This window comes from Equus przewalskii, chromosome 22 (genome assembly GCF_037783145.1).
Source record: "Equus przewalskii isolate Varuska chromosome 22, EquPr2, whole genome shotgun sequence".
Taxonomy (NCBI): domain Eukaryota; kingdom Metazoa; phylum Chordata; class Mammalia; order Perissodactyla; family Equidae; genus Equus; species Equus przewalskii.
Window position 1 is genome coordinate 13657489 of NC_091852.1, and position 14534 is coordinate 13672022.

Genomic DNA, 14534 nt, shown 5'->3' on the forward strand with positions numbered 1-14534 from the left:
AGAAAACCTATCCACTGTTTTCTTGTTTTGACTGATTCAAATAAACCTTTCTCTAGCTCCAAGTGGGTGTCTCAGGGATTGGCTTATTGTGCATTGGGCACACGAATTTGAGATTAAGAGGTTCATATCAATCCCTCACAGCCCAGGGGTATTGTCGACGAAAATAATCCATAACCAATCTATAAATGAAAATTTGGGAGAGTTTATTCTGAGCTGAAACCTGAGGACCATGGCCCAGGGCCTTTCTTCCCAAAGGAAGAAAGGGCACCAAGGAAGTGAGGTATACAGAGTGGTTATATACCCCCATACAGGACGTTTCACATATGATTGAAATGTCCCTCCCACAATAGTCACAAGATTGCCCTGTCAGCACAGCGCTTGATGGACACAGCAGGTAGTGGGTCTGCTATCTCGGAGGGCGTAGCAGGAGGCAAGTCTATTGTCTTGAGCTGGGTGGTCACAGGTGAGCACAGCAATCAGTTTCTAGTCTAAGGAAAGATGCTTAATCCTTAAGGGAATGCCAACGTTGGGAGGGGGAGGGAAGTTGCACCTTTATCTCAAGGGCCTTTGTTCTTGCCATAGGGAATATCTAAAGCAGATATACAATGCATGCTCAACGGCCTCGGTCACTCCCTTTTGGAAAGACAAGGTCAGGCCGAATTAGGTTTGCACAAAATGGCTTCCTCATATTCTCCAATATATCCTATTGCTTGCCATTTTTATTTGTCAGTATATTTCACAAAATCTGGTGAAAATCCCTTTGTCAAAGATTCTATCCTTGTCCAGTTGCTTTTTTTTTTTTTGAGGAAGATTAGCCCTGAGCTAAGATCTGCTGCCAATCCTCCTCTTTTTGCTGAGGAAGACTGGCCCTGAGCTCACATCTGTGCCCATCTTCCTTTACTTTATATGTGGGACACCTGCCACAGCATGGCTTGCCAAGTGATGCCATGTCCGAACCTGGGATCCTAACCGTTGAAACCCGGGCTGCCGAAGTGGAACGTGTGAACTTAACCGCTGCGCCACTGGGCCAGTCCTAGTCGCTTCTTGATTAGCAATTTGATTTGGTTTCTGTGTCCCTGTGTTCCAGAAACAGATCAATACTGAAAACACTGCTCAAGACAACTACCTTTATAAGCTTGCTGGCCTGAGACCTGGAATCTGGAAGCCAGACCAAACACAACCTTTTGAAGTCCTGCAGCCCCCAGACTGTGGGTTTTTACTTGCTTCCACCTAGCTGTCTGACTTTCAGACCTCCTGCCTCTGCTGGCCCCATTAGCTGTGCTCTAGTTCGACCCTGACGTCTGAAGTTCAGGCCACTGCTGCTTACTGCTTGGTGTTGACTGGCTGGATTTGAGTGGAGGAGCATGATGAGCACAATGTGGTCCTCAACGCACAGCCATTTGGAGGCCAAAGGAGGCAGAGGAGGATGCCTTCCTAAGTTTTCACCTCCACACTTTAGACGAGCCCATTTCCCTGACTCTGTTCTCAGGGCATTTTCTTTTTTTTTTTTGAAGATTGGCACCTGCGCTAACATCTGTTGCCAATCTTCCTTTTTGTTTTCTTCTTCTTCTTCTTCTCCCCAAAGCCCCCGGGTACATAGTTGTACATTCTAGTTGTGAGGGCCTCTGTGCTATGTGGGATGCCACCTCAGCATGGCCTGATGAGCAGTGCCATGTCCACACCCAGGATCTGAACCAGAGAAACCCTGGGCTGCCAAAGCATAGGGTGTGAACTTACCCACTCGGCTCTGGGGGCCGGCCCCCTCAGGGCATTTTCAAATCCAGCATCCTAAGGGTTTTTCTATATGAATTCAAAGTAAAAGTGACCTAGAGAAAGACTGGATTGCTGTCCTCCTTCCTTCTCCAATGTTCTCAGTATACTCCTACGATTACCTGTGGCTTTGTAGCCAAACTCTAACATTTGAGTTTTTCAAGGCTTGGAGAGAAAGGAGGGGCTTATTGTAGAGCATGGATTCTCTTGGACAATCAAGGTATACATAGGATTTCTATTAAAAAACTAGTCTGCTGGGTGGAACTATGGTTTCTTTTTAGAGAGTGAAAAGCCTTGGGGAGATAAGCAGATTTGATTAGAGCTCGAGCACTTAGCCAGTGTGTTTATTGAGTTTATGGCCCTTTAACCAAAACTTTTATCACTTCGATGAAGAATGAATTTTATTTTCTCTTGGTTTTGGAACAAATCGCTGTTCGGGTTTCTGCAAGAACAATCTCCTGTTTCTCTATCTGCTGAGAAATCGAGCAAGAAAATCCAGTTAATGACCTGGTTATGTAAACCTGCTCATTGGAGTGCATTTGCTTGGCTGAGAAGAAGGTTTTGTTAATAAGGGCTCAGTGGGTGTGTCTTTGCTTCCAGATTAAGTGTAGAGAGAAATTTAATCTGCTTTTCTCTCCCTCATGTGATCTTATGTCACAAATCCTTTCAAAACAGTGGGTTCATGAGAGAGAGACTATCAATGAGCTTCCATGCTACTAAAATGATATGGGAGTGGGGCAGGGGCATGTTAGCACTTATAGAACCCCTTCTGTGTACAAGGTCCATTGCGTATAATAATCTCATTCATTCCTCCCGAACACCGTGGGTGGTCTGGAGTTCGTTTCCCGTACGTAGCAGAGAACCAGAGAAGTTCAGTAACTTACCCAAGATTCCACACAAGGAAGAGTTGGAACTGGAATTCCATCCCAGGAATCTTAACCCCAAACTCATGACATTTCTGTTACGTCAAACCATCTTTATAAAAATGAATACAGGAATAGTGAATCTAATCAGGGCATCTTCCACCCAGATTTAAAAACAAAACAAAACAAAACAAAACGAAACAGAGCTTCATACTAAGGAATAGTCTGTGAATGGATGGAATGAGAGTTAACTACTGGAACTGAAGTGAGGACGCAGTTCTCAAGCTGGCACTGAGCCAATGTCTTTTGACGCGTGTGGAACTTTGCCATTTCTCAGGCTCTCTGGTGCCTTGAGAAACAGGAGCACGAGGAGGGGAAGTGATGTGGGCAGAGAAGCTAGGGCCCACCAAAGACAGTCTGCCTGCTATGCTTGTCTTGCTTCTATGAGCTTCGAGGGCCCAGGCTGGCCTGAGGACTAATATCTTTTATCAGATTTAGTTGAAATTGACCTGTGACTTCAAGTTCCTTGTGAAAAGTGCTCATCATTTTACAGACCACGGGAGAGTTGGGATAGAGTCTGGCCTTCCACTCTTCCTGAGCTCTGCAGAGCCTTTTGTCCTCCTAAACTCTGCCCTCAACTTTCCTCCCAAAAGCGTGTGTAGATGCATGGATTTGCTTTTTCCAGCAGTCTCTGTGTTCCAACAGTTTCATTGCCTTTTTTCCCTGAATTATTATACTGTTCACATTCTTCCTCATTTTGTGGTTATTTGTACACATATCTGATTTTCCACCTCAGTATTAAGCTCTTTGGGGCAGATAATGTTTATCTTTGCTTTCTACAGTTTAGCTTGCAGAATCCATGTGTTTTTAATTTCAGAAACACACTTGAAATGGTAGTCTACATAAACTTTTATATCTTGGTTATTTATTCTATGTAGCTGTTATAGCATATTTTGTATAGTTTTTATGAACTTACTTTTAACATGTAGTAAAGTAGTTTTAAACTACAAACAAAAATGAACTTTTTTGTGGACACTTTGATTCTGTTTATTATATTTCCCAGCAAGGAACTGGTGAATGCATATAGAACAAACATTGAAAAGACTTGACTCATTTTTGTGACTTGATTCCCAAAAGAGTTTCACTGGCTATGGCATGGAAAATCCTAAAATAGCCCCTCCAGATCTTCCACTCTAATCCCCAGGACTGTGAATGTGATGAGATTTCATGCCTATGATTATGTCACATTATGGACAAAGGGAGATTCTCCATGTGGGCTTAATCTAATTGCAGGAGCCTTTTAAAAGCAAAGAGTTTTCTCCAGCTGGTAGCAAGAGGGAAAGTCAGAAAGTGTCAGAGCATGAGAAGGATGCAATGCATGGACGTTGACTTTTTTTTTTTTGGAAGATTAGCCCTGAGCTAACATCTGTCACCAATCCTCCTCTTTTTTGCCGAGGAATACTGGCCCTGAGCTAACATCCATGCCCATCTTGCTCTACTTTATATGTGGGACAACTGCCACAGCATGGCTTGACAAGCAGTGCGTAGGTCCACACCCAGGATCTGAACCAGTGAACTCTGGGCTGAAGCGGAACTTGCAAACTTAACCACTGTGCCACTGGGCCGGCCCGGATGTTGACTTTGAAGGCGGGATGGAGGAGCATCCACAAGACCAGACAGTGGCCTCTAGGAGCTGAGAGTGACCCCTGGCCGATAGCTAGAAAAGAAAGCAGGGACCTCAATCCTAGAGCCACAGGAAACTGAATTCTGCCAGCAACTGAACACATTGGGAAACTTCTCCAGAGCCTTCAGGTAAGAGCCAGCCTGGCTCACACTTTGATTTTGGCTTTGTGAGACCCTAAGCAGAGAACCCAGTAGAGTCCACCTGGACTTCTGACCTATAAAACTGTCAGGTCGTAAATGGAGGTTATTGTAAGCTGCTAAACTGGTGGTAGTTTGTTATGCAGTAGTAGAAAATGAATACAGTGGCTTACTCTATGCCAAGTAATACAAGAAATTGTCCATGTTGCTACAGGTAGCAGTGGACAGAACTCCAGAATTGTATGCTATAATTAAAAAAGTCTTTGCTAAGACATTATTATTGATTAAATTTGTTTTTCTTTGATTGCTGATGGAAATGAGAAAAAAAATGTTGCCTTTTGATAGCACTGGAGTGGGGGAACTAATTAAAAAACCAAACAGGAAATTCTGGATAAGGGACTTTATATTGACAGAAAGAAAACAATCACAGAGGAAAAGATTCTACCTAAAAAAGTGTGGTGTGTTGACGCTGGCTTGTCCCAGCTTATGAAAGTTAATTCTTCATTTTTCAGGAATCTTGTGAGTCTGTTGTTAGACATAGCTATTATTAAAAATTAAGTTATAAAGCTTTCAATAAAGAAGTTATATTAAAAGCATAGGTAACAAGTACCAAAACTCATCACTTCCTAATTATTTTACACTTTACTATTAGCTATGCTCTTGAGATTATTTGCATCTAATGCATCTGTATGGTAGAATGGTTCACTTCGTTACATTTCTTCCCAATTCCACTTTAAGTGATATCACTTTTGAAGCTTGAAATTGGCCAAGATGGGAATATTTACACCATAGAAATTGGCAAATGTCTTTTCTGAGCCAATGAGATACCGTGAAAGTTTTTCTGAGACTCAGATCAGAGGTAGGGCCTTTTTTCTATTGGACGTGGACCCAAGAGAATGTGAAGTCTACCACCGCCGGCAGCCATCCTGCCAGTGTGAGGGGGACCTCCAGTGAGGATGGAGGCAATTTAGTAAAAGACAGAGGCAAGAGGTAGGGATAAACCAGTACCAGACGCCATGATGTGAGCCCCCTTTCCAGCAGTACCTGATCCCACCCCTAGCCCCAGACTTTTGATTAAGGAAGCCAATAAATTCCTTTGTATTGTTGATGCAAAATAACCAATAACCATTCTATAGATAAGAGGTAAGGTGAGTTTTACTTGAGTCAGGGTGAGAATTATAATATAGGATGGCCGTTTCTACAAAGGAAGAATGTGTTCCAGAGAAGAATGGTTTTCAGTACAGTTTTATACCCTTTTAGAACAAAGAACATACATGAAACATACCCAGGATACATAGTCATCAAAGTTTCAGAGAAGTATTCAGCTGCAAATTAGCAGGTCAACACGACCCTGATGTCCGGAAAGGCACTAATACAGGGCACTACTGATAGGGCCTGGGAGGGGAGCTATGCATTCTTATCTTGAGAGTGCATCCTCTACTTTAAGGTTAAAGCAGATGGACACTGCATGTCTGATAGGCCATAAGTCAGACTTCCTTAATTCAAACTGAATCAGTTTTGAAGCCAAGTCAGTTTTGAACCCAAATAGATACTCCATATACCTCAATATGTGAAAATCTCTTGTCAGTATTTAAACCAGTTTGGGTTGACTTCTGTGTCATTTATAACTAAAAGCAGCCTAAAGGATATAGCAGATTTGTATCAGGTCCAGAATCTCACTCCTAGCCACTAAAGAGGCTTCACTGATAACCATCACTTCCTCAGAAAGGTGGTGATCCTCCTGGCATCAATCTTGTTCTGCTTTTGTATTAGTTACAGTTCTGTCTTTTACAAACATATTTGTTCCATTTAACTGTTGAATAAGCCTTATATCATTTCCCTCGCAGGCTGGGACCAGTTCTTATCAATAAATACTGTTGTCAGAGTGAGGGGCATTCTTCTCAGACTATCTAACAGCTATCCTGCCCTACCCTCCTCTTCCTTGATAATGGAAAACTTTTATTCTGGGTGGCAAAGCCCCAGAAGATGAGTCACGGTTGTTCTAACCCCTCACAGTAACCTCACTATCCTTTACCAGATATTTGCTTTCAAGCCTTCCTTACAATACCGTGTGGCCATGGAAGCTGGTTCTGGCTTCCTCTCTTAGCTCAGAAGGCACACATATGCAATGATTTTCATTCCTGTCATCACTCAACAGACATTTGCCTTTGTATCATGTAGTGTGTTGGTCACTAGGGCTGCAGAAGTGAACAAAAGAGACTTCATCATCTTCTCTTTCTTCGCAGAAGTGAAGTTAAGAGGGGAAACCTCAACTAAATCAGTTTGGGAAGGCCTGTACGGGGAGCTCTCACGCCTTATCGTACATCATCAATTACTCCAACCAGGAAGAGACTATGCTTGCATCTCCAACAGGAGGGTATTTTCTACTTCACTACCCAGCAGGAGGAAGGATGATTTCTCTCCCTGCCCGGCAACAGCTCAGCCAACGAGAGACTGTAGCAACCCAGCCAACGGGAAGCCTCTACACTTTGGACTCCCAGTTTCCTCTGATGGATTTTTAAATTTATTACAACCCTTCTCAACTCCCTCTTTTCCTCTGTAAAAGTAGGCCCCTTTTTGTTGTTTCTCTGGATTTGCCTATGGTCCCCCAGACCCTGCCTATCTGGAATTGAAATTCTTTTGGTCATTTCCAAATAAACTCGTTTTGAGGGTAAAACACTGGGCCAATTACTTTTTAAGTTGACACCTTCATGAGTTTTTTTTTGCCTGTGTTTGAGAACAATGCAAGGTAGACATAGGTGGCTTTAAAAGTGAAACTCTACATCCTCAAATTTTGATTTTGCTCTCACTTATTCATTATCAGATGTTGTTGACGTGTGGTGATCAGTTAGATCCAAAGTCTGTGCCGGTAGAGTTCATGCACTGATAGAGTTCATATATTTCTTTTTTGAAACACAATCTATTTACAATTCTTACATATCAGTGTGAAATGCAGACTACTATTTATTTCAATTGATGGCATCTAAACTTGGTTCTTCAACTTCACTGAGCAGTTTCTTTTTTCATGAACTCTAAAGTAAAGCTCCTTGACTCTGAACAGATCTTGAAAGGTCAACTCCAATGTCAAATGTAGGTATTAAACACCTAAAGTCTTCATCTTCAGTTTTTCTAAATAGCAGTCTTTTATCCTCATTTGATGCCACTTTTGAATTCATTTTTGGAAATTCTTAATTCTTGAGATTTTTTTCTTCTGTATGGTAGAATCTCTCATGAATCCTTTTTAATGGGATGACTTATAGTTACATATAGTCATTATTCACAATTACCTGAAATTATTTCTTCATCGTTGACTCTCTGCACTCAGGCTCCAGGTGAGATTAAGCACCTGAACTGCAGGAGCCATAGGGGTTTCACTGGTGTCACCTGGTGCTTCATTTTGATGGCAAATTCCACACGGCTAAAACCAACCCCAAAAGGAAGTCCAGGAATTACTGATGGAGACTAGGTCCATTCTTTGGTGAGGTGCAGAGTGGTGGGGCAGAAAGACTACGAACTAGAGAGTGCTAGATTCCGATACCAGTTGGACCACTCACAGACACCCTGACCAACAGCACTTTGAGCATCCTCACTGAGCCTCCATTTCCTCATTTGTAAAGAAAGATCGTATTACCTACTCCATAGCATTTGCGTTGTTAAATGAGATCATATGAGAAGTGCCTCAGACTGTGCCTGGCACACAGAAGGCATCAAATGTGGTAGTTGTGTTGTTATATCTTTTTTTGTCCCCAACTAGATTGCAAGTTCCAGAAGGCCCAAGATCTGATTGGTTCCACTCTCTGTTGTTCTCTCAGAATCTAAAACAGTGCCTGGCACATGGTAAATTCTTCACATATACTCGGTGAATTAATATTATTACTATTATTATCATAAATTCAGGTCAGCAACATATTAACTCCAGTGACTTCCTCAAGGAATACCTCCTATGTCTTTTTTCTTTTTCAAATCAGGTCCAAGCACAAATCCTTTTCCCATGAAACTACCCCTACATGCTCTAATGTTTAGTTATCTCATACTTCTCATACTTAACTGACATCACCTCTCCTCCCCCTTCCCACTTACCATTTACACTCAGGACCAAACAGGAATGGACCACATGATACAACATATGGTCTCTATCATCGTCTAATTGTTTCCTATATGCGAGTCCTGTCTTCTTAAAATTCAATTCCACCAATATTTCTTGATTGTTTACCAAGTGCTGGGCACTGTGTTAGGTTCTAGAAAGGAAATGATAGCTGCCTCAAGGAGTACTTAGTGTTTTAGTGGATATAGATATATAATCAATCAGTTCTATCACAATGTGATGTGAAAAACTATATGCACAGAGGTTCTAGGTAGCAGACAGGTGAGAAGGCGATTAACCTTTTCCAAGAAAGTCAGGGAAGCCTTCCCAGGAGAGGGTATGGGGGAACAGGATTTTAAAGGATGGTCAGAAATGTTCCAACTGGTCCACGTGGGGGAAGAATACTCCAAGGAGAGTGAACAATGTGCGCCCAAGAAGATGAAATAAGAGGACGTTATCCTGGAGAACTTAGAAGCAATTCAGTCCTACTGGAATATAAATGGGAAGCTGGGAAATAAGAAGGGCCAGGAACTCATGAGTGATGAGATTGGGGACAGAGCCACTGCCCATATGTGCAAAGTTCCCAATGTCATAATCAGTGTTGGTGATGGGGAGCCTGGAATATGATGATCTGACTGACCTTAGAAATGACCTTTGCTAGCAGGGTAGAGGATAAATTGGGAGAAACAGAGACTGAAGTTCAGCAAGAATTCAGGAGGAAGTAGAAAAGGTGCAGATAAGAGAGACTGAGGGCCTAACCAAGTCAGTGATGATGGGGCTGAAAGACAATGGGAATAATTTTTAGGAGAGAAAATTCATAATTAATATGACTAGCTTAGTCATTGAAGGCAGAAAGCTAAAAAGGAGGAAAAACAGTACTCTTTTTTGCTTTGTATCTCTTACTTGGTAAAGCCTAATTTGTTGTTTTTAGTGCCACGGAGTCAATTCCAACTCCTAGCAGCCCTGTGTATGGGAGAGTGGAACCCTGCCCAGTCTTTTTGCACCATCCTTTCACCTTCTGGCACTGTATTGGACAATGGTTGACTGCTGTTCATAGGGTTTTCATGGCCAATTTTTTTGGAAGTCGGTGGCCAGGTCCTTCTTCCTACTCTGTCTAGTCTGGAAGCTCGGATGAAACCTGTCACCATGGGTGACCCTGCTGGTATTTGAAATACCGGTGGCATGGCTTTCAGCATCACAGCAACACGCAGTGTCATGCAGTATGACAACCAACAGATGTGTGGTGTGGTTCCCCAACTGGAAACGAACCCACAGTGAGAGCCCTGAACCTTAACCACTAGACCACCAGGGCTGGCTTTTCCCCCAGTTTACAGGTGAGGAAACAGAGGCACAGGAAGGTTGTGTAAATTACTCAGGGGTGCAGAGCTAAGAAACCAAAGAACAAGGATTCGAAGCCAGGGAGGTCCATCTCTAGAACCAGTGCTTTTAGCCCCTGTGCTGCCACTTCCCGTGTCACTAAAGGGAGCAAATTTATATGACGCCACAAGAAAGAAGCAGCAAATTGATGAAATGAATATGATGTACTAGAAAGGAAGAGGGGGGAAAAGCAGTGGATGTGGAGATTTATCCTTCCCCATCTTGTTAGGTGGTAAAACTGTTGTCTACATGGATCTGTCATGATGCAGCAGGATCAGCACAGCGCTTAGGCCGATGGGGGTAACATCAAAGTAGCGAGAAACTGTCTCTGGAGAGGCGAACTGGGGTGAGAAGTATTGAATTTCAGTCTTATTCGAGTTGCTATGGTGTTCATGTATTATTTTCATAAAAATAAAAGAATATTTCCATTTATTTAGAAGTAGCTTCAACTGTGTAAATGAATCAAAACATGAAATTCAAAATCATCTTTTACATCTCTCACACATTTGTTAAACGTTTGCGTTATCAGAATCATTGTTTTCAGCTTGAAGGCCTTTTTTTCCTAGGTCATGAAGTACGAATTTTTAAAATTTCTCCCCGATGACGTTGCAGGCATGGCAGAGGGAGGAGGCAGGACTGTAGAAGCAAACGGGGTTTCGGCCCTGCCTCTGAGAGGCGGCTCCACCGCAAAGGGCGGGCGATGCTCTGAGCCGGGGAGCAGGGGCGTGGCTCTCTGGATGGCGATCCACAACTTAGAGTGAGTGACGGGCGGCAGGGGCCTGGAGGGGTCCGGCGGCCTCTCTGGGGGGCGGGCGCTGTTAGCTTTACAGGGCTGCTCGCATCAGCGTGGCTCTAGGCTCAGTGCTGTGCATTCTTAGGCTCAGTTATCACATTTTTCCTTGTGTTTATTTCATAAAACTCAGCACTTTTATGCTTCCTTTAAAGTGGGGATCTTCTATTTGAATTGCCTAGTGAAGGCAATCAAAGCACTATTGCTTCAGGAGCTTATTAAGTATATATATATATATATATGTATGCGCTCTATCTCCATCCATCATCTCTGTATCTCTGTATCTGTTTATCTATCTCCTTGCCTACCTACCAGGCTGTATTAGTCTGCTCAGGCTACTGTAACAAAATATCATAGACAGGGGGGCCTAAACAGCAGGCATTTATGTCTCACAGTTCTGGAGGCTGGAAGTCTAACATAAAGGCAGATTCAGCTCCTGCTGAGAGCCCTTTTTCTGGCCTGCAGATGGCCACCTCCTTGCTCTGTCCTCACATGTGGAGAGAAAGCTCTGATGTCTCTTTCTCTTCCTGGAACAGCACTAATCCCATTGTGGCAGCTCCGCCTCACGGCCTCTTCTAAACCTGATCACCTCCCAAAGGCCCCACCTCCAACCCCATCAGCCCCTAGGGGGTTAGGGCGTCAACACATGAATTCAGTCCATAACTCACTCACTCACTCTGTCTGTCTGTCTGTCTGTCTATATATACATATATCCTTATGTATAGAACAATAAGAACATGGTTTATAAGTCACTTCCCTGCATTATTTTATTTGATCCTTCCAAAACTCTTATGAGGTAAACAGGCCTTAGATTAAGCACCAAGTTCACTGACACACTTGAAGGCTGAGTCAACTGTGCGATCGCACGCTGATAAATGGTGGTGCAGAGAATTCAACGCACATCTTCTCTGTCCTCCCTCCCTCCCATTTGTGACTCTTCCAGCCACATGAGTTCACTGACTGCTCCCTGAGGACAGTGGGCATCCTTCCTCTGGGCCTTTGCCCAGATTGTTCCCATGATCTGGAGTGCTTTTCCCTCAGTCATCTGACTCAGTCGCCTCCCTCGAGACTGTTCAAGTCCCGCCTTTCCAGTGAGGCTCGTCCTGTCCGCTGTTTAACTCGAAAGCCCTGCCTCTCTGCCCACAGTCTCAGTCCTCCATGTGCCCTTTATTCTCCAGAGCATCTGTCACTGGCTCACCCACCAGATCATGGACATAGGTCTGTTGTTTCTTTTCTCCCCTCCAACTGGAACGTGGGCTCCACACAGTGAGGAGTTTGCCTTTATTAGGTCTAGTCAAGACCCAGCGGAACTGTAGGGTCAGCCAGAACTGGGCGCACCCACAACTCGGGTGATTTGATATGTTAGCAGTTTAGATTAGAGCCAGCCTGGTTATTAAAGAGGATTTTTTCTGGTATTTTTAAGCAGCATGATAAATTCTAAGTAAACTTAAATTTTTAATAATGACAGAGCAGGCATGAGCTCGTTCTTCCCTTGTTCCTCCAGATGCAAGAACTTGGATGCCAAATCCATCCTCTCTGGGTGAAGTGGGAATGTGTGAGGACGACAGGTCTAAGTCTAAATTAAATAAGACACACACACAAAAGGCATTTAAACATTTTAGAAACTAAAACTATAAAGCGTGGTTTCCTGTCTCACACCAGGGGTTATCTGGCCTCCAGTGAGTCAGAGTTGGGAGAGAGAAGAGCAGCGTGGAGGGAAGAGGCCAGGCTGAGTCCCCGTCTTTCCCTCATCTGGACCTTCCTTCCTCCTGGAGGGTCACCTCACACTCAAACCCAGATTCCAGGGGTCAGCACGTGCAGTCATGGAGTGTGGCTGCTTCTGCAACCCAGTCACTGGGACACAGAATATTTTGCATAGTTAAGTTTGGCTCAACACATCACCCCTCAAATATGTCAATTCTTTCTCTACAGCTGAGCCAAAGAGGAAAGACACATGAGCAGAGGCAGATTAACAAGAACAGGGTTTATATATATATATATACACACACACATATATATGTACATAATCTGGGGAAGGTAAGAGCCCATTGAGGCAAATGGGTAGGGGGAGAGAAAGCTCCTGTGAGCAGCGGTGGGCAACCTGTCAGCACCCACACTGGAGAAAACTGGCCCAGAGCCTGGGTCGGCCACGTCAACGGTCAAGCCGAGGATGACACAGTTGATGCTACATGCAGCTCTCTTCTGTTCTCCACGCTGGAGCTTCTCAAGTCTGGGGTAGTTCTGAACTGGGCTCCTAGCCCCTCATCCTGCAACACACATACTCCACACATACCCACACAACACACACCCCCTACACATACACATGCATAACCTCTCCACACACACCCCACACTACATGTACACACACACACCACGCATACACCCGTGAGGTGTGGTCCTCTGGCTGCTGAGGGAAGAGAGCAGGTTCAGTTTCGCTGAAAGGGGCTGAGCCTCTTTCCAATGGAGCAAAGTCCCTTCCTGGTCACACACAGTTTGCAGAGGAAGATGTGCTCTTTGTTTGTTGAGCTCCGTGACAGAAGAAAGGAATTGGTCGGTGGCTCCTATGAGGCCCTGGCAGGTTGATGATGGTGCGCCAGAGGCGAGGCTACCACTTGCTGTGCCCTGAGTTGCTCTGACCAGGAGCCTCCAAACACAGTGCTGGCTCCTCCAAAGTCAGGGGGGACCCTGATGGGGCGTTGGCGGGGAAGCAGGTGTTTTAACTGAGAGTAAAGGTTTCTCTCTAAAAACGTTTGGTGCTGTCCCCCAACACCCCACCTGCGCTTTGCTCATGTGGTGCTGTGGCTTTTCTGTATGGACAAGGGACCGTAAGAGTATCCAGTTACAGCATGAACAGTGGTGTCCCCCATCACCCTACCTGTGCTCTCGGTACATGGGCTCCAAGTGTTCTGATGGCAGGTGGTGACACAGGAGCCTTCTATCACAAGTGAGATGTTATTCTCTCTGACTGCAACACCTGTGGTTTGCCCTGTGGGCCTCAACTGTACTGATGGAAGGTGGGAATACCAGGTCTTCCAGTCATGGGAATGATGTTGTCCCCACCCGTAATACCAGCTGAATTCTGGACAGGTGGCCCCAGGTGCTTGGATTTAAGCTGTTGACAGTGGTGTCAAATGCAGAGCCTGGCAATGTCAAACTGCAAAACCTGATGTCCTTATGCTGCCTCTGGGTGGCCAGGCTGCAGGACAGGTTAGACCTACAGCTTGTGCCAGGTCTACCAGTTTTCCCAGCAGGAAAGGGTTGTTAGTCTGTTGCCCATCACAGTCCTCAAATGTGGGCTGAGCGGTGATTCCTGGGTCAAAGAGAAGGTGAGAAGTTGCAGTCTGTCTGCTGACTGACTGAGCAGGTAAACGGGTGGAGACGTGGGCCGAGGCAGTGCTGCCCCTGAGTGGTAAGTTCTCAGAACCAGGAATTGCCACGTAAAATGGGCAGTGCTTCTCCCTGGAGATAGGGGGAGACTGGAAGGTGACAGCCTGGGAAGGAGAAGTGGGATCCAGAGCATCGGTGTCAGGGGCAGCCTTGAGGTTTGCAGAGGTGCTGCCTTCTGGAGAGTGGGGGCCTGCAGGAGCCACGAGGGGTGGGTGGTGAAAACAGGAATGCGGGGGAGAGGGGCTTTCTGCTGCTGCCCATCAGGGGTCCCACATGTGGGCTGAGGGGCAGTTTGGGGGCCAAAGGGATAGTTAAAAATTGGGGTGGGGAAGGGGACCATCAATGAAGGTGGGCTGATGGAGACCGGTCCCTTTGCAGGTGCCTCTGCTCCACACGGCAATGAACTTGGGAAAATGGGAGAGATCTCACACTGGAGTCCGGA

The 14534-nt window shown here is 44.9% G+C and overlaps 1 long non-coding RNA gene across 1 annotated transcript; it reads left to right on the forward strand.

The window, feature by feature from the left end:
* Positions 1 to 4189: 4189 nt before the first annotated feature.
* LOC139078708 (uncharacterized) lies at positions 4190 to 7131 on the forward strand. Its single transcript, XR_011531728.1, has 2 exons — positions 4190 to 4445; positions 6701 to 7131. It is a non-coding gene; the product is annotated as an uncharacterized lncRNA (long non-coding RNA).
* Positions 7132 to 14534: the final 7403 nt, after the last annotated feature.